This window comes from Heliconius melpomene, chromosome 1 (assembly GCF_056956725.1).
Source record: "Heliconius melpomene rosina isolate 202511_hmr_F chromosome 1, ASM5695672v1, whole genome shotgun sequence".
In the NCBI taxonomy this organism is placed as follows: Eukaryota; Metazoa; Arthropoda; class Insecta; order Lepidoptera; family Nymphalidae; genus Heliconius; species Heliconius melpomene.
Window position 1 is genome coordinate 3,952,642 of NC_140389.1, and position 10,795 is coordinate 3,963,436.

Sequence of the window (10,795 nt, forward strand, 5' to 3'; positions counted from 1 at the left end):
AGCCGGTTAAAATAAAAGAACATAATCATCGTTTTTTTTGTAAGAGTAACGGTTGTGTCATCATCATGTTCCCGCATTGGTTAGACAAAACGTCGCATTAAGTTCCGTTATTCAAAGAAAATAAAAATTATTCGTTCCGTAAATAAAATCCTAATTTATCAAAATTATTAAAGTTCACCTTTGTACAGTGCCCACTGCTTAGACTTAGAGGATCAGCTTTCAAAGTCGTATTTATTAAACAGATTACCTCTAATAGAATTGAAATCGATGAGGCTTTGCCAACTTTAATCCAATTATTTGTTAACCTTTAACTATGGACGTGATTTTTTTATAACATACATATGGACGTCGGGTCTGTCAGACCAGTGGTCTATTGGTCATATTCCGGCTGTTTTTTAAAGGAAGAAAACAATTTTATGTTTTAGTTTACATGAATAGCCTCAAATCAAGCAAAATCAATATAAATAAAATCGCTTTTTATTAAAGTTTACGCATCACAACGATTTAAGTAACTTAAAGTCACAATTTCAGTCTTTGGCCACATGGGATGATTCTTAAGAAAATAATACTATAAAAAAAAGACAGGTAATAAAATAAATATTTTTTTAACAAAATATAAAGTCTAACAAATAAAAAAAATAAAGAAATTACATGTTATGTTATAAAATAAAAATTTTGACAACACCTCAAGATAAGGTATTATTAAACATCGATACACAATGGCTTTCAACATTGTCGGCAAACAGGACGATTGCAGTCAACATAAGTATGTGTTGTGTTTCTATATATCTTTTGGGGGCAAAGTGTACATGTTTTTCAAGATCCCAAAACTATTTTTTTAGCTTTATGTTCAATAAATGATAGATCAGATCGCGAAACGCGAGTCAAAGTCATTCTCAATTCTTAGAGTAGTTTAGTATACGAAATGAGTTTTTTTATTTGATAAAGTGCTATTTTCTTTATAAAATGTCGTCGTCCAATTCTTTTGTTTGATGTTGATTATAAAGTACCGATATTTTTGTCCCTGACGTGCTAGGTCGATCTTTTTTTTCCATTTTATCATAAAAACTAAAAAAATTGAATCTTTTTTAGGTAAATAATATTTATATTACTAAAATATATAACAAACAATGCCAAATAATATATGATATAAAACAATAAAAACATTTGAATACAAATAATACAATTAAAATATTAAAGTATATTTTGTAATATTATAAAAATATATGGCGTTTTGAAATCATTAATGTATGGGAAACATGGACGTCGGGTCTGACAGACCCAGGCCCCGTTTAGAAAGTTAAATACTCACGTGTTTTGAACCCAGAAGCACAACCACTGCTATCTACATTCATTTTGTCATTAACACGAAAGGTACTGAGCGACTCAGTGGCGGAGGTCACCGAGAAGTGGCCGATTTGTAGAATTCGTAGAACTGTCTGGTCTGTCAGACCCGACGTCCATACTTAAAGGTTAAGCATGAATGATTTAGGTGGATCAGTTGAAAATATTTCTATTCTATTATAGAAGGCAGTCTACAACACTATTGAATTCGTAAATATAACCTTCATCGTTTCAATTAATTGTTTTTAGAATAATATAACATTTAAGTAATTTGACTTTAGTACTTACTCAAAAAAACGTACGTACTACAAAAAACGTACGTACTTAAAGTAAAGTACTTACAAAAAACTCAGCTTCACGCTGTTTCCCGCGCACAGTAGGGTAGGCAGAGGGAACCTAGAGTTAAGGCACTCCGTCAATTCTGTAGGCATTGCGTGTTGAGTGGCCGAACTCAACGCCACGCTTTGCCTCGACACTAGAGCAAAGAAATTGAAAATATTAATTTAAATAAATATAATTTAGGACTGGCATCGATTAAGTTGAAATTAATAATATCAATATCAGGAAACTTCCTCATCCTCACAAGTTTATGCAGAAGAACGAAACAAAATTTAATAGAATCGAGAAAGGGTTTGTATCTTTCCATTGCAATTAAAATGAGTATTATTTACCATAATATACATAAGTAATGGAAAACTTTCCACTGTAAATCCTTCCAGAGCAAAAGTGTTGAAGAATACTAAATATTTATAACGGCCTGTGAGTACAATTTAAATTTGAATAAACTATAACACTACAGCTGTTCTTTATTTATGTAAGGTATAAAAGTTTCTCAGGCACTATGCTATTTTCTTATTTAATTTTACTTATTTTTTTGGTAATTTGCATTTGTCGTTTTGGCCATGCATGTACGCCTGTTCATCTGGCTAAGATCAGGGTCAGGGAATAATCTCTTCTTTCACCTAGAACCTCTTTCGTGTGTTCTCCATTTTGTGTTCAACCTTCAAGCTCAGAATGCCATAGTAAAAGAATAGAAGAGAACAGTTAAACAATTTACGCAAATGAGAATCGAACTCACAACCATCGCATCTTCGGTCAGATCCTCCCCCAATTTATTGATATACACACTTTATTCGACATTTCCGGTTCCGGCGACAAAAGAGAATATCTTTCAATACTATCCTTTGTTCCGACATCAAAGGCTTTATTGACGTCGATAGTTCTTCACGCAATGAGATTCTACTCGACGTGACGAGGATCTCTGGAATCGAGACTTATGTGTTATTGTGGTATATAAATATTTTTTCGCCTTTTTAATATTTTGGATATGAGTTAGTGATAAAGTTTGTTCAAATGAAATTAAATTGAAATAATTATTCGCTCTGGTAAGAAGCTAAAGCGCGGCGTTAAATTCCGTTGAAAGATAAAAAAAAGTGTCTCACCTTCCCCTCGTCTACCCTAAATTTCAATTACATAATACTTAGCTATGTATGTATATACCTGTATATAGGATATTTTTTATTCAATGGACATTTTTTTATTATTTTGGTAGACCTACACGACCTACACGTAGTTTATTCTAACATATGATTTTTGTCACGTTCGCTATGGAAACAACTATCCTAGTAAAAAATGTTTTTTTTAAATTCTTATTATAAAGCTCCAATGAAAAAATATTACATTAATTTTGCATCGGCCTTCTACTCTCATACATTTAACACATACACTATAGCAATGCTTCCAGAATTCGGCAGAAAGTGGGGAACGGAGTGTATTAACACTAGGTTCCCTCCGCCTAACATGCTGTGTGCGGGATACAGCGTGAAGCTGATTTATTTTATATTTTTAACTTCATGCTGTATCCCTACCATGAATCGAAATCACAACCTGTCACGTTTACATTACACGTTTGGTCCCCTGTGCCAGGACTTAGGGTTAGCTTAATGTCTCAATTATTTGGTGGTGCGTGGAAACAAAAAAAACAATATTTTTAATCTATGTAAATCCTTACAATATAGTTTTTTGGCATTCCCAGTCGATAGTCCATTGACAATAATAACTAGGTATCCTCTGCCTTCCACTCTACTGCATAAATATTTAGACATATACCAATTACACTACCATCCAAATAAAATCCAATTAACTAAGCCACAAAAAAAAAAAAACAAATAAACTAAAAAATTACTCTTTTTAAACTCATACTATTAAATCATAAAATTTTAACATTTCCTTAATAAGGTAACACGCTTAATCACAAAAGTATTTTTTGAAGGAGTTTCTTTCCCATAAAATCTAGTTAGAATGTGTCAAACGTAGCAATGAACTGCTTCTGACTCACTGAGGAGTCAAGTAGGGCAAAGAGTCGAGTCCAACTAGAAAAATATAAGCGACATAGTTCACACACTTTTGTGGAACCTGTTTTATTATACGAATAAGCAATGTAAAAAGAGACTATTCTAATATTTTTTATTAAGAAAAAGTAACCCGCATGTAGCAGGGTAAACTGAGAAGGAACCTAGTGTTACGATATTATTTTTGAGATATTATGTGTTTAATGGCGGAACTTAACGCTGCATTTTGTCTTATTAGGAGAGTGAAGAACTTGTAACATAAATAGCATGTTACCCTCGAATAGGAATGAAACTTACAATCGTTGCGTTGTACCGGTGTTTAAAATAAAAAAATAAATAAAAAAAAACCAAAAATCGTTTCAGCTTATCCATTAATTTTCATTTAACACTTTGCAAAATGAAGTTACTTTCAGGATAAAAGGTGTCCTCTCAAACAGAGTTCGTTGCACATGTAAGAGACTGACTGTGGTATAATGTTTTTAAATTTCCTCTACAAATGTACTAACAAGACTTAATTTCATACAAACAATAACAGTACTCTAAAAGAATATATTTTATTCCTAACTTGTTTCATTGAATTAGTTCTATATAAAAAGCTTTTAAAATAAAAATGCTTTGTTTTTTTAAGTTAAGTTTATGTGTATTTCCTCTTATATTTAAAAAGCGCATCTACTTTAAAGACAGACAACGCACCTGTAGCTCCTCTGGAGTTACACGGGGTCTTGAGTAGCAGCACTTACCATCAGGCGATCCATGCGCTTGATAGTATCTTAAAATTATACATTTATTGCATTATTCTAAATTTTATCGTTAAGAATATTATAATACTAAAATAAAAAAAATATGAATTTGATAGTATCTTAAAATAATACAATTTATTAGAAGTATTTTGACTAAATTTATGATGGTGGTTCCCCACCATCATAGGTCGGTAGTTTATAAATCGAAGTGCAGTGCTTTGTAAAGACATCCTGTGACGAGCTGCCGGACTGAACAGACGTAAGTGCTGCTTTCTATTGATTCTTTTTTTAAAATGACTATTTACAGATAAATTATTGTGCTTTTGCTTATTATTTCTATTATTTAACTGAACATAAATTATCTTGTGCTTTTATTTAATATTTCTATTATTTATTTAATTATCAAATATATAATGATGTATTTACTGAATTTATTAAATAAGGGAAATATAATAAATTAGGAAACATAATAAATTAGTTTATGAATTATGAAATTGGTATATATTCAAGAATATTTAGAGGACAAACATGTATGGAATTAATGTCTATTAAATGTAATAGACGATAGCTATTAGTTAATGTAATAAATTGTACCATTGATTTTGAAAAGAGCAACTGTTGAGTTTCTTGCCGGTTCTTCTCGGCAGAACTGCTTTCCGAACCGGTAGTAGCTTTTTGTTCATATGTTCATTCCACAATTCAAAGTGCTTATAATAAAAGTCTATTTGAATAAATATTATTTTGAATTTATTATTTGTTTCTCTTATCCCGTCCATATAAAGCAGTTATAAGAATTTAAATGACTTTTCAGTAATAGATTATTTTTATACATTATAAATTATTAAACACTTAAATATTATATATTTTTACAAATATTTTATATTATAGATTTTATATTATTTTTGATATATTTTTATTATAGAAATTAATAAATTCTAACAAGTGATACATTATTTTTATATAATAATTTATTTAATACTTTATATTTTTATAAATATTATATATTATATGTTATTATTGATATATTTTTATTATAGAAATAAATAAATTCTGACATCAGAAGTGGGATCGTATAGCCATAATTGTTAACACCTATTTGTACAAGTTTCAGAATGGATGCTGAAGCAATAAGTGGTCTTCTCCGTGATGTCGTTACCGCTACCCATCAAAAGAATGATGACATCGCAATACCAATGTTTGACCCTGAACACAACGACTACGGAGCCGCCAGCTAGTGCAACAGTGTGGAGGTCCTCGCTAAAGAATTAACTGGAGCAATATTCAAACAGCAGCTAAAGCCGGTAAGGCCCTTAAGGGCTCTGATTTACTTTGATTTGAGTCATGGGAGCCTTCGGAAGGCAGATCTTGGGATAATCTGCGTCCAGACATTATTGCCGCCTACGCAACACTAAAGTAACCTTTACACTAATGGACCTTGAACTGTGGAGGCATAAGTGATGTTGATGACAAAATGGCAATAAGTTTGTCATGGATAGAAAATTATTTTTTTTTTGTAACCAAATTGGACATATACAGTTCAATGTTGGAAATATATATATATATTTTTGTTGTTGGTATTTATTTTAGGAAAACTGAATTATGCCTCACACCAGTTTCTATTAATGGTTTATTACTTAATTCCCTGATAGATACCTGGGCAAATTGTGACTTAAAAAAAAAAGAATCGGTAGCCAAGAGACTGGGGTGTCGCCTAATTCCTTTATCCTTATATTTAAAAGGAATAGGGATTATTAATTTACATGTATTTACAATAATTACCGTTTCGTGTTAAGTTTAATAATGTGAATTTAGAACTCGATATACATGAAGTTGGAGATATTGATTTTCAGTATGACCTCCTTATAGGTAGAAATTTAATACAACTCGGACTCAACTTGTTGTCGTTTAATTGGAAAACCTATCGAAAATATAGGCGAATTTGAATAATTCGGTAACAAGAGTTATCTGATCTAACATCAAAGATCTATCACAAAAGGCAAAGAAAGGACAAAAGCAAAGGACAATACTTAAAAAAATATTTTAGTATACATTGATGACATCAGTATCCCATTTTTCCACAATCGACGAAGGACTAGACTATTTAGAAAAAAAAACAGTTGATGCTCTTTGTTCTGCAGGGTTTTCTATTAATTTGGCGAAATGTATTTCTTTTTATTGTTGTATGTATTTTTTTTTCTTTGTTGACAATATTGAATATCTCGGAGGACACATATCATAAGGTGTAAGACCTAGTGAAGCAAAGGTCAATTTTCCAGCACAAAATGTCAAGCAGGTGCGCCAGTTTCTTGGGTTGGTTAGTTATTTTAGTTGCTTAGTTAAGTCTCAAGAATTTAACTAAAAAAAATAATAATTTCAAATTCAATCGGGAGCCTGAACAGGACAATCTAAACCTGTTAACTGTATTTGACCTAAAATTACCTACTTGCAGAGCTTTAAACTGACGCTAGTTCAATAGGCTATGCAGCAGGTTTAGTGAAAATAGTAGGTAATGTGAAATCAGTTATAGCTTATTTTAGTAAAAGAACATTTCTTACAGAATCTAGATTTTCTAGATCTAATCTAGATTAGATTGTTCGTATGACCTAGAAACTTTAGCTATTTATAACCTTTTAAAACAATTTAGGATATACCTTTTAGATATCAAATTTTAAATCGGTACAGATTGAAATTTTATCTCCTCGTGTAGCCCGTTATTAGACCTTTATGCAGGATTTTGAATTTAATATTGTATATAAAAGGGCAAAAAAAAATATTGGACACGTTGATTTCCTTAGTCGCAACCCTGTTGGGACTCCTGTTTCAGTTAATCTTTGCTAAAATTACCCATCAAAATACCCCAAGTAATATTTTCATCTTTAAAATTCTCTGCTTTCCAGTAACTACTGAATTCTTAAATGATAATTTAATTACTGAATCATCATCTTGGTTAGAAATTGATCAACAAAATAATCCAGAAATTCAGCATTTAGTCAAGCTGACTCAAGGTGCCCTTGATAAAAAATATCTCTTAGCGAACCATTTATTGTTTTATAAAATTAAATCTAGTGAGCCAAATTGTATGTACCAAAGGATCTAAATTTAGTCTTTTTCAACTTTATCATGACAACAATTGTCATGTAGGATTTGAGAAGCTTTTACATAAGCTTCGTGAACAATTCTGGTCTCGGAGAATATTTCTATTTGTTAAGAAATAACGGATAGAGGCACTAACTTTAGTTCTCTCTAAGTTGATCACTGTTAACGGAATTACAAGTTGAGCATCATATTATATCGACCGGTACCCAACAGGAAATGGTCAGGTAGAGCGGTATGTTGCGACACTTATCAATTTGTCGAATACTACCTGTAATGGTTAGTCAGACTGGCCAAGCGGTTTGTGGAAGGTCCAAGAGTCTATTAATATCACTGTCCAAAAATCAATGGGTTTTGCTCCGATTTACTTACTTAAAGGTCTAAATACCAACATACTGTGCTACAAACTGTATACAAGTTCGTTTAAACGATGTTAGTATCTTAGGGTCCAGTATTGATTTAAGAGCCGATCGCGAGCTAGCTACCAGGCAATTTAATTTATGTAAACCAAGACCATAGACGTCGTGATAAACTGAGTTACAAAATTAAGGGTCCATTAAAATTTAAAGTCCTTAGGTAGTCGTTTTCTTTTATTGTCTGTTATATTTGTTATTTATTGTGAATATAATGTTGTATATGTTACTTTCTATTTATTAATGTTGTCTGTTATGTTATTTATTGTGAATATACTGTTTTATATTAGTTTTTATTTATTAATGTTGTCTATTATGATATTTGTTATTTATTGAGAATATAATGTTTTATATGTTAGTTCCTATTTATTAATGTTGTCTGTTATATTTGTTATTTATTGTGAATATAATGTTTTATGTTAATTTCCTTTTGTTAATGTTGTCTTTTATGATATTACTAATTTACTGTGAAAATGTTTTAAGTGTTTTCTTTTCATTAATATTTTTGTTATTTGTAATATGTGTTAATTGCTTCCTAATTTGCTTATTAATCTTATGGTATTTGTTCATCTAATGTGAAAGATGGACACGAGGATATTGCTAGATTGTCCATCTAATGTGAGAGATGGGGCAACAGCAAGAGTGATTTCTTAACTTATCTACCTAATGTGAGAGGTGAGATAGTAAGAAAAGAGTATCGCTAACATGTTCATCTAATGTGAGAGATAGAACAGTTGCGAGTTATGTCAACCTAATGTGAGAGGTATGACAATAAGAGGATCGCTAACATGTTCATCTAATGTGAGAGATAGAACAGTTGCGAGTTGTTCGTTGTCTTGTCAACCTAATGTGAGAGGTCTGGCGGCAGCGATTAATGTTTAAGAATTGTTAATAGTAGTAAGTTATGTTTAAGAATTATTGTATAGATTTAATATGTAAAACCAATTAACTGTAAAAGCAATTAACTGTAAAAGCAATTAACTGTAAAAGCAATTAACTGTAAAAGCAATTAACTGTAAAAGCAATTAACTGTAAAAGCAATTAACTGTAAAAGCAATTAACTGTAAAAGCAATTAACTGTAAAAGCAATTAACTATGTATTACTAACTATGTTATGTTACCTATTATATTATGTTACCTACTATATTATGTTACTTACTGTGTTATTTTACTTACTGTGTTATTTTACTTACTGTGTTATTTTACTTACTGTGTTATTTTACTTACTGTGTTATTTTACTTACTGTGTTATTTTACTTACCGTGTTATTTTACTTACTGTATTATATCACTTACTGTATTATATCACTTACTGTATTATATTACTTATTTTGTTATGTTTTAATATTAAGTTTTGTACTTCGAGGAGCGAAGTACTGTCAGTATGGCCGTGATAGTATCTTAAAATTATACATTTATTGCATTATTCTAAATTTTATCGTTAAGAATATTATAATACTAAAATAAAAAAAATATGAATTTGATAGTATCTTAAAATAATACAATTTATTAGAAGTATTTTGACTAAATTTATGATGGTGGTTCCCCACCATCATAGGTCGGTAGTTTATAAATCGAAGTGCAGTGCTTTGTAAAGACATCCTGTGACGAGCTGCCGGACTGAACAGACGTAAGTGCTGCTTTCTATTGATTCTTTTTTTAAAATGACTATTTACAGATAAATTATTGTGCTTTTGCTTATTATTTCTATTATTTAACTGAACATAAATTATCTTGTGCTTTTATTTAATATTTCTATTATTTATTTAATTATCAAATATATAATGATGTATTTACTGAATTTATTAAATAAGGGAAATATAATAAATTAGGAAACATAATAAATTAGTTTATGAATTATGAAATTGGTATATATTCAAGAATATTTAGAGGACAAACATGTATGGAATTAATGTCTATTAAATGTAATAGACGATAGCTATTAGTTAATGTAATAAATTGTACCATTGATTTTGAAAAGAGCAACTGTTGAGTTTCTTGCCGGTTCTTCTCGGCAGAACTGCTTTCCGAACCGGTAGTAGCTTTTTGTTCATATGTTCATTCCACAATTCAAAGTGCTTATAATAAAAGTCTATTTGAATAAATATTATTTTGAATTTATTATTTGTTTCTCTTATCCCGTCCATATAAAGCAGTTATAAGAATTTAAATGACTTTTCAGTAATAGATTATTTTTATACATTATAAATTATTAAACACTTAAATATTATATATTTTTACAAATATTTTATATTATAGATTTTATATTATTTTTGATATATTTTTATTATAGAAATTAATAAATTCTAACAAGTGATACATTATTTTTATATAATAATTTATTTAATACTTTATATTTTTATAAATATTATATATTATATGTTATTATTGATATATTTTTATTATAGAAATAAATAAATTCTGACACGCTCGTATGACATATCCTTTCCATAAAAAACTATATATATATATATAAGAATATTTTTAACATATTGAGATTGGCCTGAGAATGACTCGTGGCTAGCACTTTATAGTTCGAATTCTCCCTTATAGCCAAAACCAAACCACCCGCAAATTACTCAGTTCTGTGGTACTAGTTTAAGCACTGAATTTTGAAAATTTACAGTCGAGTCGAGACTAGTAATTGAAGTAAAGTTTTCATTGCACTCTTGTTGCTGGAGTCGTTAACGTAATTGTGAGTTCCGCACAAACGTTCCACCGCAATGATAAAACGTTACAATTTATTTCCCTTTTATACGACGAATGTATATTACATTAGGTTTTGCTCTAAGCGATCTCTTTATTAGTGGTTTGTTGTTTTTAATCTTCTATATATATAAAATCGAAAGGTCACT

The 10,795-nt window shown here is 30.0% G+C and overlaps 1 long non-coding RNA gene across 1 annotated transcript; it reads left to right on the forward strand.

The window, feature by feature from the left end:
• The first annotated feature begins 4,451 nt into the window (after positions 1 to 4,451).
• Positions 4,452 to 10,061, forward strand: LOC146540989 (uncharacterized). The gene is made up of 2 exons (XR_014878105.1): positions 4,452 to 4,694; positions 5,541 to 10,061. It is a non-coding gene; the product is annotated as an uncharacterized LOC146540989 (long non-coding RNA).
• The last annotated feature ends 734 nt before the right edge of the window (positions 10,062 to 10,795 follow it).